Source organism: Corythoichthys intestinalis, chromosome 10 (genome assembly GCF_030265065.1).
Source record: "Corythoichthys intestinalis isolate RoL2023-P3 chromosome 10, ASM3026506v1, whole genome shotgun sequence".
NCBI classification, from domain to species: domain Eukaryota; kingdom Metazoa; phylum Chordata; class Actinopteri; order Syngnathiformes; family Syngnathidae; genus Corythoichthys; species Corythoichthys intestinalis.
In genome coordinates, this window is record NC_080404.1 from 8650079 (window position 1) to 8676701 (window position 26623).

The following is a 26623-nucleotide window of genomic DNA, read 5'->3' on the forward strand; positions in this document are numbered from 1 at the left end:
ATGCTTTATAAACCAAAAAATAATAGCCTGACATGAAGGCCGTCGTCACCTCTGTGAGTGATCTCAGATCTTCACTACAGGGGACGTGTAAGAGCGTTTCATTTTAGTGAATGCAAACCCTAAAGTGTGTCGATGATGACCCACATTTTTCAACATGTTCATGTTTAAACATTCAGGCGTACAGAGTGTCATTTGCTTCTTTATATAGTGTTTTAACACTTATCATAAAAACAAACATCTCACAAATCTAGAGTGACAACCTGCCGCAGGTCCTCTCTAATGGAAAAACAATGTGGCATTATCCAGTGAACTTTAACATTTGCTGGCTCGCTTAGTTCCACGAGTGAGCACTGCTGTTGCGTAACATGTCTCTCTGTGGAGAACACGGCTGCTGACATTTACCAGCACTGTATGCGCGATTCCAATTATGAAAAGACACTAATTTGACACTTTTTAAATTACAATGATCTCTCTCCCAACTTCAGACTTCACGCCCTCAGTCCATCACAGATTTTTTCCAATTAAAATATATATAATAAATGCAGTATTTTATCTAAAAATGTTAAGATACTGTATATGCATGTATACACTACCGTTCAAAAGTTAGGGGTCACTTGTTTTCTTCTAATTTATATCATAATTATTACTTTTGCAGTGCTTAAAAAAACATTTATTAAAATATACATAAATATACAGTTTGTTTTTGTTTTGTATTGCTTTTAATTATACTTTGGTGGGAAAAAGAAGGGTAAAAACATGTCTTATATATATGTGTTTCCAATGCTGTTAAATCTGAATGAATACATTGAACACACAGCGTTTCCAATGCTGTTCAATCTGAATGAATACATTGAACACACAGCAAAAAAAAAAAAAAAAAAAAAAAAATATATATATATATATATATATATATATATATGAATACATATATATATATGTATGTATGTATGTATGTATATATTAGAGGTGTGCAAAATTTCCGATTTTTAGATTATTCGCGATTCGTATGTGAAAGATTCGAGAACGATTCACAAACATCCAAATTCTGATTAATGAAATATGCCAAGTAAAGCAGAAGTACAACACACGGTCTTCGGGGCGCAATGTGGAAGAACGCAGCGAGAGTAGCTAAACATCATGCTTCTCATTACCCGGCCCCTCGGGTAATGCCAATGCTCAACTCACGGCTCTAGCTCAACTCATGCCATGAGATAAAAAAACACAACAACATACCTAAATGCTGCCGAAAAGCTGCTACAAAGTACGTCATCCACATAATGTTACGGTAGATACCATTTATATAGGACTAGATGCACCTCACATATGGTAGCGTTAGCAGCATATCTAGAAAAAGCTAGATGCCGTCGTTAGTAAACGGCCGCCATCGTTTTTTTTTTTTTTTTTTAAACCTGTCCTGTTAAGCTGTTTGACACAGAGAATGGAAGTCTAAGTGCCCGGATTCTGAACAGTTTTAATGTTTCACATTGAGAGTCTGACATACTCCCATTGTGATCATTCAAAGTACCTTTTTATTATGACAAAGCATCGAACAGGAAGGGATTATGGGGGGACAGAAGAAAAGAAATACAAGAGAAGAAGGAAAAGAAACACACAAACAACAACTAGAAATACATTGAACATCTAAACTAGTTACTAATATGCTGGTGCTATCGTCAGCTAGATGTATTTCCGGTTTACACCATGTTGGGGCCTATTGGCCAGTGAAAGAGGAGAATGGGGGTGGGGGTGTCTATAAGCTAAGTGATTGAAAGGGGTAGAGTGTACACAAATCAGTTCTGTGATCTAGAACCCAGTAATCGTGTGAATCTCTTATGAGTGTAAGCCCGTTGGCGACCAACCCTACGCCGCCGCATCGCCAATCCCGGCACCGGGACCCCCAACCAGAGCATGCCCTACCACATCCAGCAGCACGCAGGCCCCACCGGGCGCGCGACAGCCACGCAGACGGGCGGAGAAGCCGCGCGGGCACCAACCCTGGGCCACGGCCCCCACCCAGCCAGCCCGGTGAGGGAGGGCGGGCGGATGGGCGGGGGGCCATGCGCAGCCCATCCCTCCTCCCGCAGCTCAGCAAAGGAGCCATCGTCCCCCCCCGGGACCCAGGGTGGTCCCCCGGGCCACCCGCGCACCCATCAACCGGCCTTCAGGGATGGCAGGAGGGGACGCATCACCAACCCCATGCCTACACCCACCCCCACCCGGGCCACAGCCGCAGCCCCCCAACCGGCACGACACGCCACGGGACCCCCAGCGGCCCACCAAGCCCCAGGCAAGGCAGGGTCCCCCGCCGGTGCAGGCGACACCCCGCTGATACACCGGCGCCCAGCCAGCGACCCGTGACGGAGCGCAGGGCGGATGCCCAGCCAGAGAAGAGAGGGGAAGGCGGAGGCAGGAGAACGCCCAGGAACTGCCACGGGGCGATGCAAGATCGGAGACCCGACCCCCCAACCTACTCCCGCGGCCGGCAGCCGAGGCAGAGGGGAGGCCACACCCCAGGAGCCACGCCATATAGAAAAAGTGTGGGACCCACCTACCACCCAATTACTGTGACTGCCAGGTTCCCGACTGGCAGCCATCACCCAGCACCGTGATGGGGGTGTGAGGGGAGGGTAGTGCAATGTATGCATTAAAATAGGAGAGCTTGGCTTGGGGCAGTGGGACCGCAGCATGGAGCTTCTGCCCAGCCGCCCGTCCCACCGCCCTTTGCCAGAGCCCTCCTGTGGAGTATGATGTGTGGTGCATTTAAAAAAGGTGCAGAGATGGCGGGGCCTGTGGTGAGGAGGCAGCCGTGAGGTGCCCCCACCCCCAACAGGTCCCAACCATCCCACAACCTTGGTGTGTGGTGCATTAAAAACAGGGGGGAGCCGGGCCGGGACTGTAAAGCCCCGTCCCAACTCTCCCCGGAGAAATGTATGAGCATGTAAGTGCCAGGGTGAAAAATATTTACAGTGCCGAAGTGAGAAGTGCGTGAGTTAAGAGGCAGGCTCCCGCGGGCGTGGCTCCGTCCACCAGAACCACCGGCCGCAGGGCGGAAGAGGCGTCAGAGCCCCGATCAATCTCCGCCCCAGACCACCCACGGCGCCTCCGCGACCGCCCACCCCCCTCCCACCCACCGAGCACCCACCCCGCACTCCGAGCAGGCGCCACACCAGGCGCCGGCGACCAGGGGAGGTCCACCCCACCAGCAAGGGACAGCAAGCCTCACCCTAGGCCCCGCGAGCCCCAAGAGGCCCCGCCAACGACCCCGCAGGCCGGGGGGCAGCAGCGGCCGCCGCGGCCCAGGGAGGCGGACAGGGCCGGAAGCAGACCAAGGGGACGGAAGCGCGCCCCCCACAACCCACCCCCGGGCCATGAGGGGCGCGCGGCATGACACCAGAGGGCACCTCCCCGGCACCCGGTACAGGGAGACGCGGCTCCGGCCGGGCGGACCTGGGAAGGAACCATGGCTGCCGCCTGCACCCCCCGGCCCCCACCCCAACTCCACCCCACCCCGGCCGGCCGGCGAAGGGCCGCGGCCCCGGACCGGCACCCGCGCGGCCCCCCCACCTGCCCACGACACCAGCGCGCGCCCGACGGGACCCCCGCACAGCCAGACGCAACCAGACAAGCCCTGGCCGAAAATCCCGGGGGCCAAGACCGGCGACGGGACGGCCCAGGGCAGGACGCCAACAAACTCCACCTGTAAAGCTGACAGAAGAAGAGGTTTATTAAACACCATTAGATGTATGCCAAGGACCGGTGAAGTGTATTATTTACGCATAGTTCCTTAATTGTTCCAAGTCTGATAATAAACGGCCGCCATCTTAAAGCAGTACACTTCCCTGCAAGGCTGTTGTAGCGAACCTTCCAAGCAAACCTAATTAACTTTTTATCTAAAATACTCCTAAATCGGTAAAATATTGACTTGAATCTATCTTTAAAATAGTTTTGAAACTTTTACATGTCGAAAGTAGACAAAAGGGAAATTATGGAATAAAGGGAGCAATTTTAACAACTTAAACGATTGATTCACAACATTAAATTAACTGAATGTAGTTTAAAGCTGCTGTTACAGAATGGGGACTGGAGTTTTTTATTTACTGTTATTTTTGTATATTTGTTTACTGCTATATGTTAACTTGATAGTGAAATAGTAGTTTGGTTTAGCCTGAGAGTATTTTTGAACAATTTTGGAACTAATGTACAAAACATTTAATTAAAAAAAAAATTTTTTTTAAAGGAGGGGGGTGCATCAATAATCGTTTTATAATCGAATCGGAGCCTCTGAATCGTAATCGATTCGTTAGGTGCCCAAAGATTCCCAGCTCTAGTATATATACAGTGCCTTGCAAAAGTATTCGGCCCCCTTGAACCTTGCAACCTTCCGCCACATTTCAGGCTTCAAACATAAAGATATAAAATTTTAATTTTTTGTCAAGAATCAACAACAAGTGGGACACAATCGTGAAGTGGAACAAAATTTATTGGATAATTTAAACTTTTTTAACAAATAAAAAACTGAAAAGTGGGGCGTGCAATATTATTCGGCCCCCTTGCGTTAATACTTTGTAGCGCCACCTTTTGCTCCAATTACAGCTGCAAGTCGCTTGGGGTATGTTTCTATCAGTTTTGCACATCGAGAGACTGACATTCTTGCCCATTCTTCCTTGCAAAACAGCTCGAGCTCAGTGAGGTTGGATGCAGAGTGTTTGTGAACAGCAGTCTTCAGCTCTTTCCACAGATTCTCGATTGGATTCAGGTCTGGACTTTGACTTGGCCATTCTAACACCTGGATACGTTTATTTTTGAACTATTCCATTGTAGATTTGGCTTTATGTTTTAGATTATTGTCCTGTTGGAAGATAAATCTCCGTCCCAGTCTCAGGTCTTGTGCAGATACCAACAGGTTCCTGTATTTGGCTGCATCCATCTTCCCGTCAATTTTAACCATCTTCCCTGTCCCTGCTGAAGAAAAGCAGCCCCAAACCATGATGCTGCCACCATCATGTTTGACAGTGGGGATGGTGTGTTCAGGGTGATTAGCTGTGTTGCTTTTACGCCAAACATATCGTTTTGCATTGTGGCCAAAAAGTTCAATTTTGGTTTCATTTGACCAGAGCACCTTCTTCCACATGTTTGGTGTGTCTCCCAGGTGGCTTGTGGCAAACTTTAAATAAGACTTTTTATGGATATCTTTGAGAAATGGCTTTCTTCTTGCCACTCTTCCATAAAGGCCAGATTTGTGCAGTGTACGGCTGATTGTTGTCCTATGGACAGACTCTCCCACCTCAGCTGTAGATCTCTGCAGTTCATCCAGAGTGATCACGGGCCTCTTGGCTGCATCTCTGATCAGTTTTCTCCTTGTTTGAGAAGAAAGTTTGGAAGGACGGCCGGGTCTTGGTAGATTTGCAGTGGTCTGATGCTCCTTCCATTTCAATATGATGACTTGCACAGTGCTCCTTGAGATGTTTAAAGCTTGGGAAATCTTTTTGTATCCAAATCCGGCTTTAAACTTCTCCACAACAGTATCTCGGACCTACCTGGTGTGTTCCTTGGTTTTCATAATGCTCTCTGCACTTTAAACAGAACCCGGAGACTATCACAGAGCAGGTGCATTTATACGGAGACTTGATTACACACAGGTGGATTCTATTTATCATCATCGGTCATTTAGGACAACATTGGATCATTCAGAGATCCTCACTGAACTTCTGGAGTGAGTTTGCTGCACTGAAAGTAAAGGGGCCGAATAATATTGCACGCCCCACTTTTCAGTTTTTTATTTGTTAAAAAAGTTTAAATTATCCAATAAATGTTGTTCCACTTCATGATTGTGTCCCACTTGTTGTTGATTCTTGACCAAAAAATTAAATTTCATATCTTTATGTTTGAAGCCTGAAATGTGGCGAAAGGTTGCAAGATTCAAGGGGGCCGAATACTTTTGCAAGGCACTGTATATATATATATTTATATATATATTAGGGCTGCAGCTATCGAATATTTTAGTAATCGAGTAATCGACTGAAAATTCTATCGATTAATCGAGTAATCGGATAAAACAAATATATTTTTAGGTGAAGAGCAATTATAAATATACATGAGAAAACAAGACATTTCATCTACTCTTGAACCATTTTCAGTCAATCAATGTCTTTATTTTCGATGTATATTGTTGAAAACCGCCAACAATTGCATCTCAGATGTAACTAGAATTTTAAAAAAAGACAAATTCACTGCTTTCACTCAAAAAACCTTTAGATCTTATTAAAAAATATATATATTTATACCTAAAAATGCCATTACGCTTGATAACACACATCACTTAAAAGTTGGGATTTTTTCCCACCTGTTTCAATTGAATTTCTATTTGTGTCAAGCCATTTTTAAGTTCTAGTTAAGTTTTACGCTACTCTAAACTGTAAGTCCTGATAGGATTTTGTGTTTTTGCAGTGTTCAAGATAAATGTATGATACAGGCTGTATTGGAGCACATTAGGGACCAGTGCTACTTGGTGTTTTATCCAGCAATGACTACTAAGCTAAAATTGATAGTTAGCATTATTGAGTTTTTATTTTACACCCGTATCACTCCACAAAGCTATGTTATGTTAAAGCCTGTATGTAAGACACGTTAGCCACGCATCGAAAGTGGTCATAATTAATAGAAACCTAGCCCTCCCCAGGGCTAACGTTACGTGAGCTAGTGACTCAGACAGTAACGTTAATCTTATTTATTAGCGCTTAGCGCTCTTTATTAGCGCTTAGCGCTCTACTGCTTTAAGATGGCCGCTGTTTATTAACGCTGCCCAGACGCGGCCGAGTCTATCACAATGCATCTAGTTCAACATACATGTGATCTCTATGAGACTCCTCAGATGCTACCTGCTACCAACTTAACATCATGCGGGCTAGTTTTTAGCAACGTCGGCGTAGTTTGGAGCGGCTGTCGGCTGCAGAAATGTTTTTTATATTTTTTTATTGCTTCTTCCTCTACGCACGTGACGTCAGCGCGTTGTCCCGCATTAAAAATAGTCCGAGCAAAACGTGATGCTTAGAGCTGTCAAAATAAACGATTACTCGAGGTGAATAAAATTACTCAGATCAGTTTTTAAACTCGAGTTACTCGAGTTGCTCGAGTATTCGTTTCAGCTCTAATATATATATATATATATATATATATATATATATATACATACATATATATGGCAGAAAACACTCCGGTGACCTGAAGTTCCCCTCTGAGACCCCCAATTTGGCCAAATTTCAAAATTGTCTGATATGCATGTGTGATACATCATTGGAAAGCTTAAAATCTCAATTTTCTGGAGGACGAAAAATTTTGAACAGGAGAGCATTTAAAAAAAAATGTTTTTTTAAACAGGAAAAACCTATCTGGAGGTGAGAGCATGAGAGAGCAGAATTACAGACGCCATGACTTTAACGAGATATTATCGCGTACTAACCTTGTTTTGACCCAAAAACTCCATGTAACATGTATAATCGAGTGTCAAGACACAGCTGTAACTGGCCATAGCTGGATTTTTGGGGGGATTTTATGGATGAAACATATAATATAATATAAATATATAATATATAATATAAACAAGGGCAGAATGCAGAAATCGCAGACATCAAGGAGTGGTCGAGATTTTCTTTTTCATATATTTACCCTATTAAACATTTTTTTTTCAATTTTTCTTTGTTTGGGTCGATTATTTACCATTTAGCATATCGGAAAAAATGCGATAGTAAGAAAAACAAATAAGCGATAATTATGAGGTAGATATCAATGACTTTTTTTACAGACGCCATTTTTTCATTGTGACGTCATTTGTTTAAAAGTTTATGCGAGTGAATAATTTTTTAGTCTTTTTTTTAAACGTAATATTAGACATCTTTAATGATTCTAAGCTAAAAATGACAGACATTTTGAATAATAAATATAAATACTTCATTTTATGGCTGGGTTGAAACGAAAGCGGTTGCGCGACGTCTGTTAACGGGGATTCCAGGGTAAAACGGACAAATTGAAAATACTTTGGGGGCTTAATGGGCCATGAATCTGCTATTGCAGCATATAGACATATTGTTTTATCAAACACAACAGTTGTTTTGGCTTAAAATACAGCAGTTTCTTTTAAAGAGGTGTGCACGATCAGAAACTGCTTTTTCATTCTTGTCTGTTTTTTCCACCATATATATGGCGGAAAACACTCATGTGGCTTGAAGTTCCGCTCTGAGATCCCCAATTTGGCCAAATTTCGAAATTGTCCGATATGCATGTGTGATACATCATTGGAAAGCTTAAAATCTCAATTTTCTGGGGGAAGAAAATTTTTGAACAGGAGGGTATTTAAAAATAAAAAAGATAATAAAAAATTAAACAGCAAAATCCTATCTGGAGGTGAGAGCACGCGAGAGCAAAATTACCATGACTTTAAAGAGATATTATCGCGTACCTGCCTTGTTTCAATCCAAAAACTCCATGTAGCATGTATCACCGAGTGTCAAGACACAGCTGTGAATGGCTACAGCTGGATTTTTGGGGGATATTATGGGTGAAACATGGTAATATGAGGAGAGAGATTCACAGACACTGGAGGACGAAGGACGCATTTTCCTGAGCTCCGTTATCTGTTGGTGTACATCTTTGGATTAAATTAAGATTCTTCAGCTCAGGGTCATTGGCTGTTTTAAGGAGGAGGTATAAACAAATTTCATTAAATGATTATGTTGCTGAGTCAAGCTAACTCTAGGTCGTAATACGAATTGTACAATAGGTAAATAATGTCTGGGTGGCAACTCAAACGTGTTAAAAAAAAAAAAAAGTGTACCCAAAACAAAGAAGGGTAAAAAAAAAAAAAAAAAAGGTGACTCAAAGCCAATGCAAACAGACCTTATCCAGACATCACTCGGTCAAATAATCTTTTGGATGTGAATGCTGAGCTGCTGAGAAGGACAAGCCACCACTAGAAGAGCTGCGTAACATCCTGCGGAAGAAGCTGACAACCCTCCGCAGAGCAGAATGGCACAGGAGGTGCGGAAGAGAGAGGGCTAGGAAGCGAGCAGCCTTCATCGCCAACCCTTTCCGTTTTGCGAAACAGCTGCTCGGGGACAAGCGCAGTGGCCGGCTTGAGTGCACTAAAGAGGAAGTGAATCGTTTCCTCGAGAACACCATAAGCGATCCACTGAGGGGACAAGAGCTAGGCCCCAACAGAGCACTCATCAGCCCTGCCCCACCAACGGCAGAGTTCCAGTTGACAGAGCCGAGTCTGAAGGAGGTTGAAGAGGTCATCAAGGCAGCCCGCTCGGCATCTTCCCCGGGCCCCAGTGGTGTACCTTACCGAGTCCCTGGCTGTCTAGAGCACAACGGTGTAGTGACACAGCTCATCAGAGAAGCCCACGAGAACAGAGGCGACCTTGCTGTGCTATGGTTGGACCTGACCAACGCCTACGGGTCCATCCCACACAAGCTAGTTGAGCTTGCGCTGCACCTCCACCATGTTCCCAGCAAGATCAAGGACTTGATCCTGGATTATTACGGTAATTTCAGGCTCAGGGTCACTTCTGGGTCAGTAACATCAGACTGGCATCGCCTTGAGAAAGGAATAATAACAGGATGTACCATCTCCGTTGTTCTTTTTGCACTGGCGATGAATATGGTGGTAAAGGCTGCTGAAGTGGAATGCAGAGGGCCTCTGTCCAGATCAGGTGTTTGACAGCCCCCCATAAGAGCCTACATGGACCATCTGACCATTACAACAACGTCAGTCCCAGGTAGCAGGTGGATCTTGCAGGGATTGGAGAGACTCATCGGATGGGCCAGGATGAGCTTCAAACCTGCAAAGTCAAGGTCCATGGTTCTGAAAAGGGGGAAGGTGGTCGATAAATTCCGGTTCTCAATCTCAGGAACCGTGATTCCATCGATCACAGAGCAACCAGTCAAGAGCCTGGGAAAGCTCTTTGACTCCAGCCTGAAGGACTCTGCTGCTATCCGGAGGTCTACTGAAGAGCTTGGTGGTTGGCTCGGCAAGGTGGACAAGTCTGGCCTGCCTGGCAGATTCAAAGCCTGGATCTACCAGCACTCCATCCTTCCCAGAATCCTGTGGCCTCTCCTCGTCTATGCAGTCCCAGTAACGACGGTGGAATCCTTTGAAAGGAAGATCAGCAGCTTTCTGCGGAAATGGCTGGGTCTTCCTCGCAGCCTCAACAGCGCTGCCCTGTACGGGACTAGCAACAACCTGCAGCTGCCCTTCAGTGTGTCATATCTGTATGCCTTCTCAGTTCTTTTTTCATTCCAGCATCTGATTCAGCTGGATGGGCGGGGCCGTTGCAACACACCTGTGGCGCATTTGGAGCGCTCATTATTTAAGGACTCCGGCCACAGTCTGCGAGTGTCGGACTATTGCTTGTTTGCTTGCTACTTGCCTTGCTTACCGCCTGTGTGTTCATCGTCAGCCTTCGAGTTTCCCGACGTTCTACAGTCGTATTTTGGTTTGGTCATCTTTACACTAGTGCTCTTTTGGGCTTGGTAGTTAGATTCTTGTACTGTTATATTCATGCATTTTTCGCGTGCTCCCTTTGTTGTACTGTATTATTATACTCGCGTTTATTGGCGTGCTCTCTCAGTTTGTTATATCCGCATTTTTCGCGTGCTCCCTTTGTTGTACTGTATTATTATACTCGCGTTTATTGGCGTGCTCTCTCAGTTTGTTAAACCCGCATTTTTGGCGTGCTCCTTTTGTTGTACTTATTAAATACAAACGTTCTCTATTTCTGTTTCTTGGTCTGTGATTTGGATCCGCCTCAACGGCTTGCCGTTCACAACAGAATAGTCCGACCATATGGATCCCACAGACTCGGAAAGTATTCGACATGTGCTCGCGGAACACGGGCATATGATCAGCAGGAATGATCAGTCATTGCGTGCATTAGTGAATGTGATCGGCTCGCTAACTACAAGAATTGAGAATATGACGTCACCTGTACAGCCCGTTGACGCTGCCGCGGCGCCCGATCTATCCACCCCGTCTCCAGTGGGCTCGCCGGCGGCTTTTCGGGAGCCGTTGTTGCCACACCCCCATCGTTATGAGGGAGAGGCAGGTGCTTGCCAACTATTTTTGCACCAGTGCTCCCTTGTGTTCGACCAACAACCTCAAACGTTTGCGAGTGATAGATCCCGTGTAGCGTATGCAATGAGCCTCCTTGCCGGTAAAGCTGCAACATGGGCCATGGCGGTAAGCAACTCAAGACCCGCGATCCGTCATTCATTTGAAACTTTTAAGACTGAGCTCGTGAGAGTTTTCGATCATCCGGTTAAAGGCAAGGAGGCAGCCAGCCGCCTGCTGGATTTTTCCCAAGGCGATCTGACCGTAGCGGATTACTCTATTCAGTTTCGCATTTTGGCCGCGGAGTGCGGTTTTGAGGAAGCAGCGCTGTGTGGTATTTTTCGGCGCGGGCTGTCTTCGGCGGTTAAAGACGAGTTGGCGGCCCGGGATGACTCATCGAATCTGCAGGAGCTGATTGAGTTGTCCGTAAATTTGGGTCATCGTCTAAAAGAGCGTGAGAGAGAGAGAGCTGCGGAGCATCGGGAACGTCGCGGGTCAACGCCGCATAGCAGCCCGACGGCGGCCGGTCCGGACGGCTTCATCAAACCACCGTTGGTCTCTACGTCGACACGTAGGCCGGTACCGACGGGGAAGGAGCCAATGCAACTCGGCGGCGGACATCTTTCTGCGGCGGAGCGACGAAGACGGATGATGGCAGGCTTGTGTCTGTTTTGTGGCTTGCCGGGGCACCGTGTCGCCGCTTGTGACGCCGCCCCTTCGCATCGACTGGAATCTTCGTTGCCTGGGGCTCCCCTCGCCCGAGGGGGTACTAGTACGAGGTTCGTACAAGACAGCAATCCCTCAAGTGAGTTGCCTTTGGACGAGTTGAAGGAACAAAGAGACTCCCAAGGTGTGGTGAGACTGCAATTGCCGGGAGAAGTGTCGCACGGTGGGGTCCACTTTAGTTTTACTGCTCTAATTGATTCAGGGGCAGATGACTGTTTTATAGACCAGAGTGTTGTTGACGCGCTTAAATGTCCTTTAATAAGACTCGCTAGGCCCAAAAGGGTTTTAGACCTCAATGGGCGCCCTCTGGCGGACGTGAAGTTTATTACGCCCCCGCTCAAATTAAAGTTGTCTGGGAATCATTTTGAGGCCCGTAGCTTCTGGGTTATGCCGTGCAAATCGGCTCCGGTCGTGCTGGGACTCTCCTGGTTGAAAGTGCATAATCCTAATATTGACTGGGCGAAGACTCAAATAGTTGCTTGGAGTACGTTCTGTTATGCGCACTGTTTACGTTCGGCGTGTCTACTTCCCGGTCAAGAAAAAACTGCTACCGAGCCTGCTAATTTGAAAAATGTTCCCGCCGAGTATCATGATCTCCAGCGTGTATTCAGTAAAGAGCAGGCTGGTACCCTGCCCCCGCACCGTCCTTACGACTGTGCCATTGATCTGCTGCCCAATGCACCGTTGCCCAGTTCGCGATTATACAAGGTCTCTAGACCGGAGCAGGAAGCTATGAGGGAATACATCTCCTCTTCCTTGGCTTCGGGCCTTATTCGCCCTTCGTCCTCTCCTTTGGGGGCGGGGTTTTTCTTCATTGGCAAAAAAGATGGGGGACTTAGACCGTGCATCGACTACCGGGGTCTCAACGAGATTACTGTTAAAAATAAATACCCGTTACCGTTGTTGGATTCGGCTTTCGCGCCGCTAAAATCTGCCACCATTTTCACCAAATTAGACTTGCGCAGCGCTTACCACTTGGTCAGGATTCGTGAAGGAGACGAGTGGAAAACCGCATTTAAAACCCCGCTTGGGCATTTTGAATACTTGGTCATGCCTTTCGGTCTGACAAATGCCCCCGCAGTGTTTCAGAGCCTCATTAATGACGTATTGCGGGACATGCTAAATGTGTTCTGTTTTGTTTATTTGGATGACATCTTAATTTTCTCCAGAAGCTCGCAAGAACATCGCCAACATGTCCGGATAGTTCTGCGAAGACTGTTGGAAAACCGGTTGTTTGTTAAGGCCGAGAAGTGTGAGTTTCACCGTGAGTCAATGCAGTTTCTCGGTTTTGTTGTGGAAAAAGGGCAGCTAAGGCCTGATCCAGCAAAAATTCAGGCGGTGGCAGAGTGGCCCACCCCCACCTCACGTAAACAATTACAACGTTTCCTCGGGTTTGCTAACTTTTACAGGCGTTTTATCCGCAATTATAATATGAGGGCCGAGCCCCTTACCAGGTTGACCTCTAACAAGCGACCATTTGTGTGGTCCTCTGTGGCAGAGGCCGCATTTGTAAGCCTTAAACGAGCGTTCACAAACTCACCTGTCCTTGTTCATGCTGACTCAGATCTCCCTTTTGTGGTCGAGGTTGACGCATCGAGTTCCGGAGTGGGGGCCATCCTTTCCCAGAGGTCTGCAGTCGACCAGAGGCTGCACCCCTGTGCATTCTACTCCCGCCGCCTCAGCCCGGCCGAGGCGAATTATGATGTTGGCAACAGGGAGCTGCTCGCTATAGTCCAGGCATTGCAGGAATGGAGACACTGGTTGGAGGGGACTGAGGTACCGTTCCAGATATACACAGACCATAAGAACTTGGAATACCTTCGTGCAGCCAAGCGCCTCAACTCTCGCCAGGCCCGCTGGGCATTGTTCCTGACCCGTTTCAACTTCCAGATTACCTACCGTCCAGGGTCAAGGAACGGGAAGCCCGATGCGCTGTCAAGGCTCCATGAGGCAGCGGAGGAGGGGTCTTCAGAGGAGTCTATTGTTCCCGAGAATCTGATCGTTGGCGCCCTACGTTGGGAAGTAGAGCGTCTTGTGAAAGAAGCCTTACGAGGGGTTAGGGTACCTGGGGGCTGCCCTGCCGGCAAGTTGTTCGTCCCAGTTGCTCAGCGCGCAGGAGTGCTGAAGTGGGGCCACTCCTCGAAGTTTGCCTGCCACCCGGGTGTGTCCCGCACATTCTTCCTCGTTTCCCAGCGGTTTTGGTGGCCAGGCATGCGCAAGGACGTCACTGACTATGTCTCTGCTTGTTCCGTCTGTGCTCGGGGCAAGCCAGTCCATCGTGCTCCAGCGGGCTTACTCCATCCGTTACCTGTTCCAACTCGCCCCTGGTCACATGTTGCGCTCGATTTCGTCACTGGTCTTCCACGATCCAGGGGTTGTTCGGTCATCTTGACGGTGGTGGACCGGTTTTCCAAGATGGCGCATTTCGTCGCACTTCCCAAGTTGCCTTCAGCCCTGGAGACCGCTGACCTGCTGGTGACACATGTTTTTCGGGCTCATGGCATCCCGTGCGACCTAGTCTCTGATAGAGGGCCCCAGTTTGTCTCACAGGTCTGGGGAGCGTTCTGCAAGGCTTTGGGGGCCACCTCAAGCAAATCTTCGGGTTACCACCCACAATCCAATGGGCAGACGGAACGGGTCAACCAGGAGCTAGAGGCCGCCCTCCGTTGTGTTTGTGAACTGCATCCGGCCTCCTGGTCATCGCACCTCCCATGGGTGGAGTATGCGCGCAACACCCTTGTTTCCTCTGCTACTGGGAGGTCACCTTTCATGACCGCATATGGGTACCAGCCTCCACTGTTTCCTTCCCAAGAAGCCGAAGTCATCGTGCCATCTGTCCAGGTGCACCTGCGGAGGGCCCATAGGGTCTGGAGGGACGCAAGGGCTGCACTAGTCCGCACGGCGGCCCGCAACCGGCAGATAGCTGATCGCCACCGACGGCCCGCTCCAGTCTATCGCCCAGGCCAGATGGTCTGGCTGTCAACGCGGGATTTACACCTGGCTGGGACTTCTAAGAAACTGGGCCCTCGGTTCGTGGGTCCTTTTGCTGTTGATGCTGTGGTGAACCCTGTGACTGTAAGGCTGAAGCTTCCCAGCTCGATGAAGGTTCACCCAGTTTTCCACGTCTCTCTGCTCAAGCCAGTCTCCACCTGTCCCCTGAACCCTCCGCCAGTGCCTCCTCCTGCTCCTCGCGTAATCGACGGTGGGCCGGTGTACACGGTACGTGCCATTCTCGACTCAAGGAGGAGGGGTAGGGGGGTGCAGTACCTGGTCGACTGGGAAGGTTATGGCCCTGAGGAACGCCAATGGGTCCCCCGCTCCTGGATCCTCGATCCGTCGCTGCTGCGGGATTTCCACTCTCGTCATCCCACGAAACCAGGTGGTCCGCCAGGGGGCGTCCGTTGAGGGGGGGGTTCTGTCATATCTGTATGCCTTCTCAGTTCTTTTTTCATTCCAGCATCTGATTCAGCTGGATGGGCGGGGCCGTTGCAACACACCTGTGGCGCATTTGGAGCGCTCATTATTTAAGGACTCCGGCCACAGTCTGCGAGTGTCGGACTATTGCTTGTTTGCTTGCTACTTGCCTTGCTTACCGCCTGTGTGTTCATCGTCAGCCTTCGAGTTTCCCGACGTTCTACAGTCGTATTTTGGTTTGGTCATCTTTACACTAGTGCTCTTTTGGGCTTGGTAGTTAGATTCTTGTACTGTTATATTCATGCATTTTTCGCGTGCTCCCTTTGTTGTACTGTATTATTATACTCGCGTTTATTGGCGTGCTCTCTCAGTTTGTTATATCCGCATTTTTCGCGTGCTCCCTTTGTTGTACTTTATTATTACACTCGCGTTTATTGGCGTGCTCTCTCAGTTTGTTAAACCCGCATTTTTGGCGTGCTCCTTTTGTTGTACTTATTAAATACAAACGTTCTCTATTTCTGTTTCTTGGTCTGTGATTTGGATCCGCCTCAACGGCTTGCCGTTCACAACACAGTGGGCTCACTGAAGAATTCAAGGTGGCACGCACAAGAGAAGCCCTACAGTACAGAGAATCCAGGGACGGCAAGGTGTCATCAGCCGGCATTGAAGTGAGGACAGGAAGGAAGTGGAAGGCAGAAAAGGCAGTGGAGGTGGCTGAGTCACGCTTTAGGCAAAAGGCACTGGTTGGGACTGTGGCAACAAGGAGAGCTGGATTGGGCTACATCCCAAAGACCCAGGTCAGCCAGGCTCGGGGCAAGGAAAGACAACATCTACTCCAGGAGGAGGTCCGTGCAGGCCTGGAGGAAGAGCGAGTGGGCAGGGCATTGGGACTCCGGCAACAGGGAGCATGGACAAGATGGGAGGGCACTTTGCAGCGCAAAGTCACCTGGTTGAACATCATGCAGGCAGACCTCCACCGTGTCCGGTTCCTCGTAGCGGCAGTCTACGATTCCCTCCCCAGCCCAGCAAACCTCCATGTGTGGGGGAAGAGCGAGACACCCTCCTGCTCCCTTTGCTCCGGAAGAGGCTCCCTGGAACATCTCCTCAGCAGCTGCCCAAAGTCCCTGGCTGATGGTCGCTACCGCTGGCGCCACGACCAGGTACTGAAAGCAGTTGCCGAGAGTATAGCCACCGCCATCAGCTCTAGCAAACACCATCATGCTCCAAAGAAGGCCATCTCCTTCATCAAAGCTGGAGAGAGACCCCGTGCACGTCCAAAGATAACAACAGGACTCCTCCACACAGCCCCTGACTGGAAGCTCCACGTTGACCTGGGAAAACAGCTGAGGTTCCCCCAGCACATAGCAACAACATCGCTCCGGCCAGACATGATCATCCTCTCAGAGGCTTCAAAACACCTGATCATGCTGGAACTTACCGTGCCCTGGGAGGAGCGGATTGAGGAGGCCAACGAGAGGAAACTGGCCAAGTATCAGGAACTAGTGGAGGAGTGCAGGGGAAGGGGCTGGAGGACTTTCTATGAGCCCATAGAAGTCGGCTGTCGAGGCTTCGCAGGACGCTCCCTCTGTAAAGTCCTTGACCGGCTGGGAATCACAGGGGTGGCCAAGAAAAGGGCCATTCAGTCTGCAAGTGAAGCTGCAGAGAAAGCCACAAGGTGGTTGTGGTTGAAGAGGGCAGATCCGTGGGTTGCTACTGGGACACAAGCCGGGACTTGATCCACCCCGGCTGGGTCACTAGGACGAGGGTGTCTGATGTTGCGAGACCCGAAACACTCAATGAATCCTACATACATCACTGATGATGTGTCCCAGTGCATCCAGGAGATGTATCTTTCAAGCACAGAAGATTGACTTGAAATAGTAATATTTTGACATTCTGTAACGACATGGAACTGGCCAATTGGCCACTGAGTGCGCTGGCCAAGATCTTTCTACAATGCGGCCAAAACCTGAAAAACACGTCTGCCTAGGATATACCCTAAAGTCTTGATATGTGACATCGAGGATGTTTTTTTTGCTGTGCTGCTGGCTGTTATTCTTCTGCAGGGGCTTGGAGTACACTTGATTCGTCGGAACATCATCAAAGTGTTGGATAGCCAATAGAGATCGGTAAGGCCTGTGATGATTATACTGTATTATAGGTGAAGAATGACCTGGCGTCATCCAACACTGCCACAGCCTGAATGGCGTTGCAACTTACTACGAAGCTGCGCAACCTCGAGATGAATGTTCGTCGGGAGGCAGCAAGGAATGAAAACTGCGACGAGGATTAAGTCGACAAAAGGGGTGTGGCGGACACGGCCCGCCATCGGTCCTCAGCTATTCCCTATCTTCTGGATCGAATCAACTGAATAAACTTACCACTAAATTATGAACTAATCTACTGGATCTAATCAACATAACGATCACATGGACACGATCGACAATGGACTACTGGGAAACTGAACAATCGGGGATGGTTATATTTAAAAAAAAAAAATTTTTTTTAAAAAACCTTGTAATCACTACGCAATCTGAATGTCAAAAATTGTTATACGATATTTTCTGCATCCTATGGTATACTGGGGGCGGGTCTCGATAAGCTTCGGCTTCTCCCGTCTGCCCTTTTCTTTTCGGGTTGAATTAATTGTAAACACATATAAATGCTGCATGTTGTTGGATTTGTCATGCCTGAAGGGAAAATAAATAAATAAGAAAGAAAGAATATAACAAGGGTCGCGATGCAGAAATCGCAGACATCAAGGAGTGGTTGAGATTTTCTTTTTCATATATTTACCCTTTTAAACGTTTTTTTTTAATTTTTTTATTCCTTTGTTTGAATGGGTTATTTATCATCTAACATATCGGAGAAAATGCAACAGTAACAAAAATTACAATTAAGCGATAGTTATGAGGTAGATATCCGTGACTTTTTTTACGGACTCTTATTTTTTTCATTGTGACGTCATTTGTTTTAAAGTTTAAAATATACGAGTAAATGATTTGCATTCGGCATATCGGGCAATTTTAAAAGTATATATGTATGTATATATATATATATATATATATATATATATATATATATATATGTATATATACATATACATATACATATTCAATGGGTTTTCCCATTGGCAATGTATCAAATACTTGTTCTCCCCACTGTATATTTGGAAAACACTCCGGTGACATATAATATATATGTACACACACATATATATATATATATATATATATATATATATATATGTGTGTGTGTGTGTGTGTGTGTGTATGGATTTTTGTATTACATTCCGTCCCTCACAGGTGAAGAGAACTTATGATACAAATTACTAACCTCTACTGTACATGGCTTGCAAGTGGGAAAACCAGCAAAATCGGCAGTGTATCAAATTCTTGTTCTCCCCACTGTAGCTGCTGCAGCGCTAGCCTCCTTCTGCCCTTTAGCATGATTACTGCAGCTGCCCACATCACCGGTTGTTGCTTTAATGACTCGTTTTGAACCATATTCCTTCTTTTTGAAAAAAGACAGTAAATGCAGCTGTCTTTTTGGCATGTTGGAATAGCGTTTGATCCTGGCTGCTTGCTCCCCAGATGGTGCAAATTTCCAAAGTTTTTTTTTTTTTTTTTTTAAATGTCACACGAGAGGTGCCCAAATAAGTCCAGGAACACAGGGAGGCCAAAATCAAGAGGTGCCGGATCCTGTTACGGCAGGATCCGGCACAAATTAACCCCTGGGTGAATGTATGTCCGAACATCAAGACAATAATTCACTTAATAATGGTAGGGTCAATTCTTTGCTTACAACATATGGGGAGATAATCTAAATGACCTGTATAACTGAAGTCATTATACTGTATATGGTATATAAGGTTGCTTATATGTTGATGGGGACAATTTGAGCATCCTGAAAAGTTGGTAATGTTAGTTCCCTTACGCCTCTATCTGAACCTACGCCCTTGATTATGGCCTTAATGCTGCGATAAAGGGAGCGGGACTTAACACAATGTAGGTACACTCGTTATAATTCCTATTTGAATTAGCTCAGTTATTCATTTTGAATTGTTAATAACTAATTCACTCACATTGACAGTGATAGACATCAAATTAATTTGAAATGGGATGGCTGGCATTGAGTGGTCATGATTTACTGCCATTGCAGGTGATAGACGAGAAGTCCAAATTGACTCCCAGTCACATTGGATCGAACGTCTATCGTCGTCCATGGCAACCAGTGAGATAATACAACCCCTAGCAAAAAGAATGGAATCACCAGTCTCGGATGAGCACTCACTCTGACATTTTATCATGTAGAACAAACTCAGATAAAAAGCTTGAAAAAATAATGAATTAGTTCAAAAGTGCAACTCTTTAGCATTCAGAAACTCTGAAAGAAATGAATAAAAAACATTGTGGTGGTCAGTAAATGTTACTTTTATAGAGCAAGTGCAGGGAAATATGTGTGGAATCACGCTATTCTGAGGAAAAAAATATGGAATCATGAGAAACAAACAAAGAAATAGCAATCAAAACACATCTCTAGTATTTCGTAGCACCGCCTCTGGCTTTTATGACAGCTTGCAGTCTCTGAGGCATGGACTTGATGAGTATTCTTCATCAATTTGGTGCCAACTCTCCTTAATTGCAGTTGCCAGATCATCCTTGCAGGTCGAAGCCTTGCTGTGGACCATTTTTTTTCCATTTCCACCACAGGTTTTCAATAGGGTTGAGATCTGGGCTATTTGCAGGCCATGACATTGACTGGATGAGTCTTTCTCCAAGGAATGCTTTAACAGTTTTAGCTCTGTGTTATGATGCATTGTCATCTTGGAAAATGACAAACATATTTTCAATTGAAGGGATAATAAAGCTGTCTAAAATTTCAATGTAAGCTTGTGCATTTATTGAAGATTTAACCACGGCCATCTAACCAGTGCATTTGCCTGACATGCAACCCCATATCATCAAGGACTGAGGAAATTTTGATGTTTTCTTCAGGCAGTCATCTATGTAAATCTCACTGGAACAACACCAAACAAAAGTTCCAGCATCACCTTGTCCAATGCAGATTCTTGACTCTTGACACCTTGTCCAATGCCGATTCTTTACTCTTGACAAGGTTATCTATCTGGGTTTGTTCTACATGATAAAATGTCTGAGTGAGTGCTCGTCCGAGACTGGTGTTTCCATACTTTTTGCTAGGGGTTGTAATAACAATAAATAATGATAATTATGAATGATCATTGAACTATAACACTGTAATACACATTTACATAGAACATCCAAATTCCACACTCAACTTCTTATGTCATGGTCAATGATATATAAACACAATTTTTCACCACATAAATATTACATCTGGAACAACCAAGATATACAGTATCGAAATAGATCTTTATATTTTGAAAGATGGGCCGAAAATAACATATTCTTAGTTAGTCAATTATTAAACGAAGATGGTCAACTTTTCACTTATCAAGAATTTTGTTTATCTTATGGTATTGTTGTTACGCCTCGCGAATACTCTATTGTGTTTGATGCAATACCAGAGGGATCTCGAAGATTATTACAAAATTCTCCTAAAGGTAGAAATTGTAACGTGCCAGTCTTTGATCCAAGGTCTCTGTTTATTGGTTATAAATGTGCACTATTAAGCTCTGAAGCCTCCAACCATTGTTTGAGAGAACTTCTTCAAAGGGAGATAGTTTCCAAACCTGCAGCGATTTATTATTGGAATAATTTATACAAAGATATTGAATGGAAACATACTTGGCTTTTGCCAAGAAAAGATTTATTAAGAAATAAAGTTAAAGAAGTCACACTCAAATTACTTCACAGGTGTTTTCCTGTAAAGACAACAATGGTTAAATTTAAAATTAATATTGATACGTTATGTTCGTTTTGTACAAATGCAGAGGAAGCTATTTCCCATTTATTTTGGGGATGTACTTACTCCCACATCTTTTGGGTTGACCTGAACAATTATATTAATTCTAAAGTTGAGCCATCATTGAAAATTGTTTTTAGACATATTTTGTTTGGCCTGTCCAACGTTGAAGAACCAGAAATGGATAAAAGACATGTGATAAATCTTATTTTGATATTAGCAAAATTTCACATTCATTGTGTTAAATATGCTAATCAAAGACCAAATTTTCAAGTTTTTGGGATAACGTTTTCTTTATATTTGGCCGATTTAAGTTCCTGTTTGAACCCCAAGGCTATAAGGACCAAGAGACTTTGCAAACAGTACAGCTTGTGTTAAAATTGACCCCCACCTTTTTATTTATTATTTTTGTTGTTGTATGTATGTTGATTGTATGTGTATTGTTCACTCTGTTTGTATTTGTTTTTGTGTAAATAAAGTTTGTTTAAAAAAAAAAATTACATAGAACATTTACATTTTTTGCCATTTAAAAAAATATTAAGTATTGTGTATATTAAATACATTACATTATTCTTGAATATATATTTCTATGATATTAAATAATCACATCCTCAACCATCATTTATATATATATATATATATATATGTATATATATACAGTGGTACCTCTACATACGATCGCTTCGACACACGAACTTTTCGACATCCGACGTAAAATTTGACTCGCCATTTGTTTCTACATCCGACGACATGCTCGAAATACGACGACAATGGCAGCACCGCAGACGAATGCACGGCGGATTTTCTTGTGTGACAAATCAACACAGGTTTCAGAAAAGGTTGGTACAGGTGGTGAAACAAGGAAAAAGTTGATGCTTACCTTCGAAATGAAGATACAAATGACAGAAAAATATGAGCGTGGGGTGGGCATCCGTGAAATGGCTCAACAATACATCTCCACGGTCCTCCTCCGACCATCGCTCGCCAGTCTTTATAAATTAAGCTGACAATTCTTATTGTCTCCAAAGAAATCGCCAGCTTCGCCACGTTTTCATCATTTCTTTTACAACTTATTCAACACAAAACGCCTACTGTCTGCCGCAATTGATGGTGTTCTCAAGAGAACATTCAAAGTGAAAGTGAAACTCAAGCTCACCGGTCTGTCTCTGGCACGTGAGCTCCGCGGTGCGTTCAGGTACACAAAAAAACGTCCGCCTTATTAGAACCCGATTCGTTACACTATTACAGGAATTATTATTATTCTTTTTATTACATTATTCCAATTTTGATTTATAATTTATTTGTTTTGCTACGTGTAATTGCCATTTGTAATAGCACCAGCAGTATTTTTTAAGGATTTAGTGCAGGTTTTTGGGCTGTGGAACGAATTAATGGAATTATAATGTATTCCTATGGAAAAATCCTGCTCGACATACGACCATTTCGACTTACAAACAAGGTCCTGGAACGGATTAACTTCGTATGTAGAGGTACCACTGTATATACATATACACATATATATATTTATATATATATATACATGTACATATATATTAAGCTTGAGAACAATAAACCGATACGACCGGATATCCGGTTTTACAGGTGAGGGATACAGATGTATCGATAGTAAAGTTACTATTCGACAGTAATTAGCCATTAAATATTCAATGAACCGATAGTAGAGATAGAATTCTGCTAATGTGAGCACAAGAATCGGCTTCTAATGCCTAGTTCAATGAATTGCTTAATATGATAATAATTTAGCTTTTACTTCACATGCTGCACTTATGTCATTCACCACAGAGCGCACTTAGATTGAGACCGCACGCATGATTTAATATGGACAAGCACGACTCACAGTCGTGCTTGCCTCAACTTCCCATGCATTTCGGCAGAACAGCTACTAGTCGCAGTCATTACCCGATCGTCACGGGCGTGTCATAACAACGTGAGAGCTAACGAAACCACTGAAACGCACGCTCCGTAGCATTTTCTTCACAGCCCAAAACGAAACTATTAGTGGCAACGAAGCAACACACTAAAACAATGGACAGTGTATCTGCGACGTGCAGCAATTGATTTTCACCGCACCCAGGAAAACAAAAGTCGGACTTTGAAGTGATGAAGGCAGCCAGATCTGTTCGCATGGGACAGAGTTTGTGTGAAGTGTGGAGCGGTACAGAGATCGTGAGTTTTCAACCCTGAAAAATAACCCACTACAATGGTGGAAAGGCCGGCAAATTGTTTCCACGAAACGCAGTCGACTTAAACATGAACATGTGGATTAGTTGATCTTCCTCAAGAAAAATCTGCCCTTCAAAAAAGATATGGACAGTGATGAGGAATAAAAAATGAAGAAGCACAGGCATAAGTGAATGCCTTTGCTGTGTATTAGGTTAAAGTAATGATTATTGACCTGTCTGTCTAAAATGCCATGTTTTTATTCCCCCAATTATACCAGTCGTAAAGCATAATTTATTATTTATTTATAATAACATTAGCAGGTTTAATTCATTTTTTTTCTAGAGCTGCTGCATATAACTAATATTTTTTGTTTGTAAGATGTTTACGTTGAAAGTTTGCGCTTAAATTACTTACCTCTTGTGTCAAAAACACCATGAAATACAGTAATTGAATTACTGCTGTTAGGTTTTGTGTTTGGTTTCTCCTTGTGTGACTTGTCCCTGTGATTACCCATTGCTCTCACCTGTGTGTGTTTTCTCAGTGTATCCTGCAATCTGCATCCACCTGTGTTACCCAGCTGTTCCTCGTCTCGTTACCCCTTGTCTGCGTATATAATGACCCAGTTTCTTGTCACTCCTTGTTGCGTCATTGTCTATGTCAATGTCAGTGTCTGCGTCCAAGTTGAAGTCCTTTCCAAGCCTTCGTGTATTAGTCCCTCCGGTAAAGTAAGTTTTGTTTGAACCTTGCCTTTTTGATCCACAGTCCTTTTGTTTGTACTTTGTGCCTTTGGTTAGTTATAATTAAAACGTTTTTTGAGTTCACCTGCCTTGCCGCTTTTGTTTCCCTGCAATTGGGTCCACACAACCTGCTTGCCTGCCCGCATCCCTGACAGAATGACGCAACCACTAGTGGACCCAGCGGGAAAGATTCATTTTCGGCCGGCACGTCGACACCCTCAACACACCCACAGACCACAACTCATTTTTTTGGACTCTGATTTTTCAGATTTTGAGGAGGATCACAATTTATATGACCTCCTCTATTCTGACTCTGACTCCGACCCAGATTTTTTTTCCATGCCCTTTTCTTCACCCTCTCGGTTTTTTTCAGGCCTCCCTCAATCCATACCACCCAGTCTGTCAATGAACCCTGTCCAAAAGCCTCGGCGATCTCGTCCACGCCGACGTCGTGGGCACGTCTTGACGGCTCGGCTTCCCGAGGCTCCACGCAGTCAAGTTCCTCCCGCGCCGGCTCCACGCAGTCAAGTTCCTCCCGCGCCGGCTCCACGCAGTCAAGTTCCTCCCGCGCCGGCTCCACGCAGTCAAGTTCCTCCCGCGCCGGCTCCACGCAGTCAAGTTCCTCCCGCGCCGGCTCCACGCAGTCAAGTTCCTCCCGCGCCGGCTCCACGCAGTCAAGTTCCTCCCGCGCCGGCTCCACGCATTCAAGTTCCTCCCGCGCCGGCTCCACGCAGTCAAGTTCCTCCCGCGCCGGCTCCACGCAGTCAAGTTCCTCCCGCGCCGGCTCCACGCAGTCAAGTTCCTCCCGCGCCGGCTCCACGCAGTCAAGTGCCTCCCGCGCCGGCTCCACGCAGTCAAGTGCCTCCCGCGCCGGCTCCACGCAGTCAAGTGCCTCCCGCGCCGGCTCCCCGCAGTCAAGTGCCCGCGCCGACTCCCCGCAGTCAAGTGCCCGCGCCGACTCCCCGCAGTCAAGTGCCCGCGCCGACTCCACGCAGTCAAGTGCCCGCGCCGACTCCCCGCAGTCAAGTGCCCGGGGGGACTGCACCAGCAGACTCCTGCGACCCCGCTGCTGTCCCGCCAGCAGACGACCAAGCTGCTGTCCCGCCAGCAGACGACCAAGCTGCTGTCCCGCCAGCAGACGACCAAGCTGCTGTCCCGCCAGCAGACGACTCCGCTGCTGTTCCGCCAGCGGACGACTCCGCTGCTGTTCCGCCAGCGGTCTCCTGCGACTCCGCTGCTGTTCCGCCAGCGGTCTCCTGCGACTCCGCTGCTGTCCCGCCAGCGGTCTCCTGCGACTCCGCTGCTGTCCCGCCAGCAGACTCCTGCGACTCCGCTGCTGTCCCGCCAGCAGACTCCTGCGACTCCGCTGCTGTCCCGCCAGCAGACTCCTGCGACTCCGCTGTTGATCCGCCAGCAGACGACGACGACTCCGCTGCTGTCCCGCCAGCAGACGACGACGACTCCGCTGCTGTCCCGCCAGCAGACGACGACGACTCCGCTGCTGTCACGCCAGCAGACGACGACGACTCCGCTGCTGTCACGCCAGCAGACGACGACGACTCCGCTGCTGTCACGCCAGCAGACGACGACGACTCCGCTGCTGTCACGCCAGCAGACGACGACGACTCCGCTGCTGTCACGCCAGCAGACGACGACGACTCCGCTGCTGTCACGCCAGCAGACGACGACGACTCCGCTGCTGTCACGCCAGCAGACGACGACGACTCCGCTGCTGTCACGCCAGCAGACGACGACTCCGCTGCTGTCACGCCAGCAGACTACTCCGACTCCACTGCTGTCACGACAGCAGACGACTCCGACTCCGTTCCTGGTCCGCACGACGACTCCGACTCCGTTCCTGGTCCGCACGACGACTCCGACTCTGTTCCTGACCCTCGCCCCGATGATGCTGCTCCCCGTTTCCTGCCACAACGTGGCGGTATGGACGACCGAGCACTACCTCGTCTGGGACGCCCGCCTGATCTGCCCGTGCGGTCACCCAATGTCCGGCGCCCCGGGCGCCCTCCCGATCGACCCGTGCGATCGGCCCACGTCTGGCGTCCTGGACGCCCGCCTGACTGGCCGTGACGAGCTGGTGTTGCTCCCTCCTCCGAGCAACCTTCTGACTTTTTGTTTCCTCGGGACGTCTGGGATCCGTCCCTTGAGGGGGGGGGGTACTGTTAGGTTTTGTGTTTGGTTTCTCCTTGTGTGACTTGTCCCTGTGATTACCCATTGCTCTCACCTGTGTGTGTTTTCCCAGTGTATCCTGCAATCTGCATCCACCTGTGTTACCCAGCTGTTCCTCGTCTCGTTACCCCTTGTCTGCGTATATAATGACCCAGTTTCTTGTCACTCCTTGTTGCGTCATTGTCTATGTCAATGTCAGTGTCTGCGTCCAAGTTGAAGTCCTTTCCAAGCCCTCGTGTATTAGTCCCTCCGGTAAAGTAAGTTTTGTTTGAACCTTGCCTTTTTGATCCACAGTCCTTTTGTTTGTACTTTGTGCCTTTGGTTAGTTATAATTAAAACGTTTTTTGAGTTCACCTGCCTTGCCGCTTTTGTTTCCCTGCAATTG

General features: G+C 46.7%; 1 protein-coding gene and 1 pseudogene across 2 annotated transcripts in view; one reads left to right on the forward strand and one right to left on the reverse strand.

Moving 5' to 3' along the window:
- The window catches only part of LOC130922881 (dual specificity phosphatase 29-like), a 112515-nt gene that overhangs the window by 71384 nt on the left and 14508 nt on the right, over positions 1-26623 (reverse strand). The gene's annotated exons all lie outside the window — the stretch shown is intronic.
- LOC130922795 (uncharacterized) lies at positions 33-18260 on the forward strand (annotated as a pseudogene).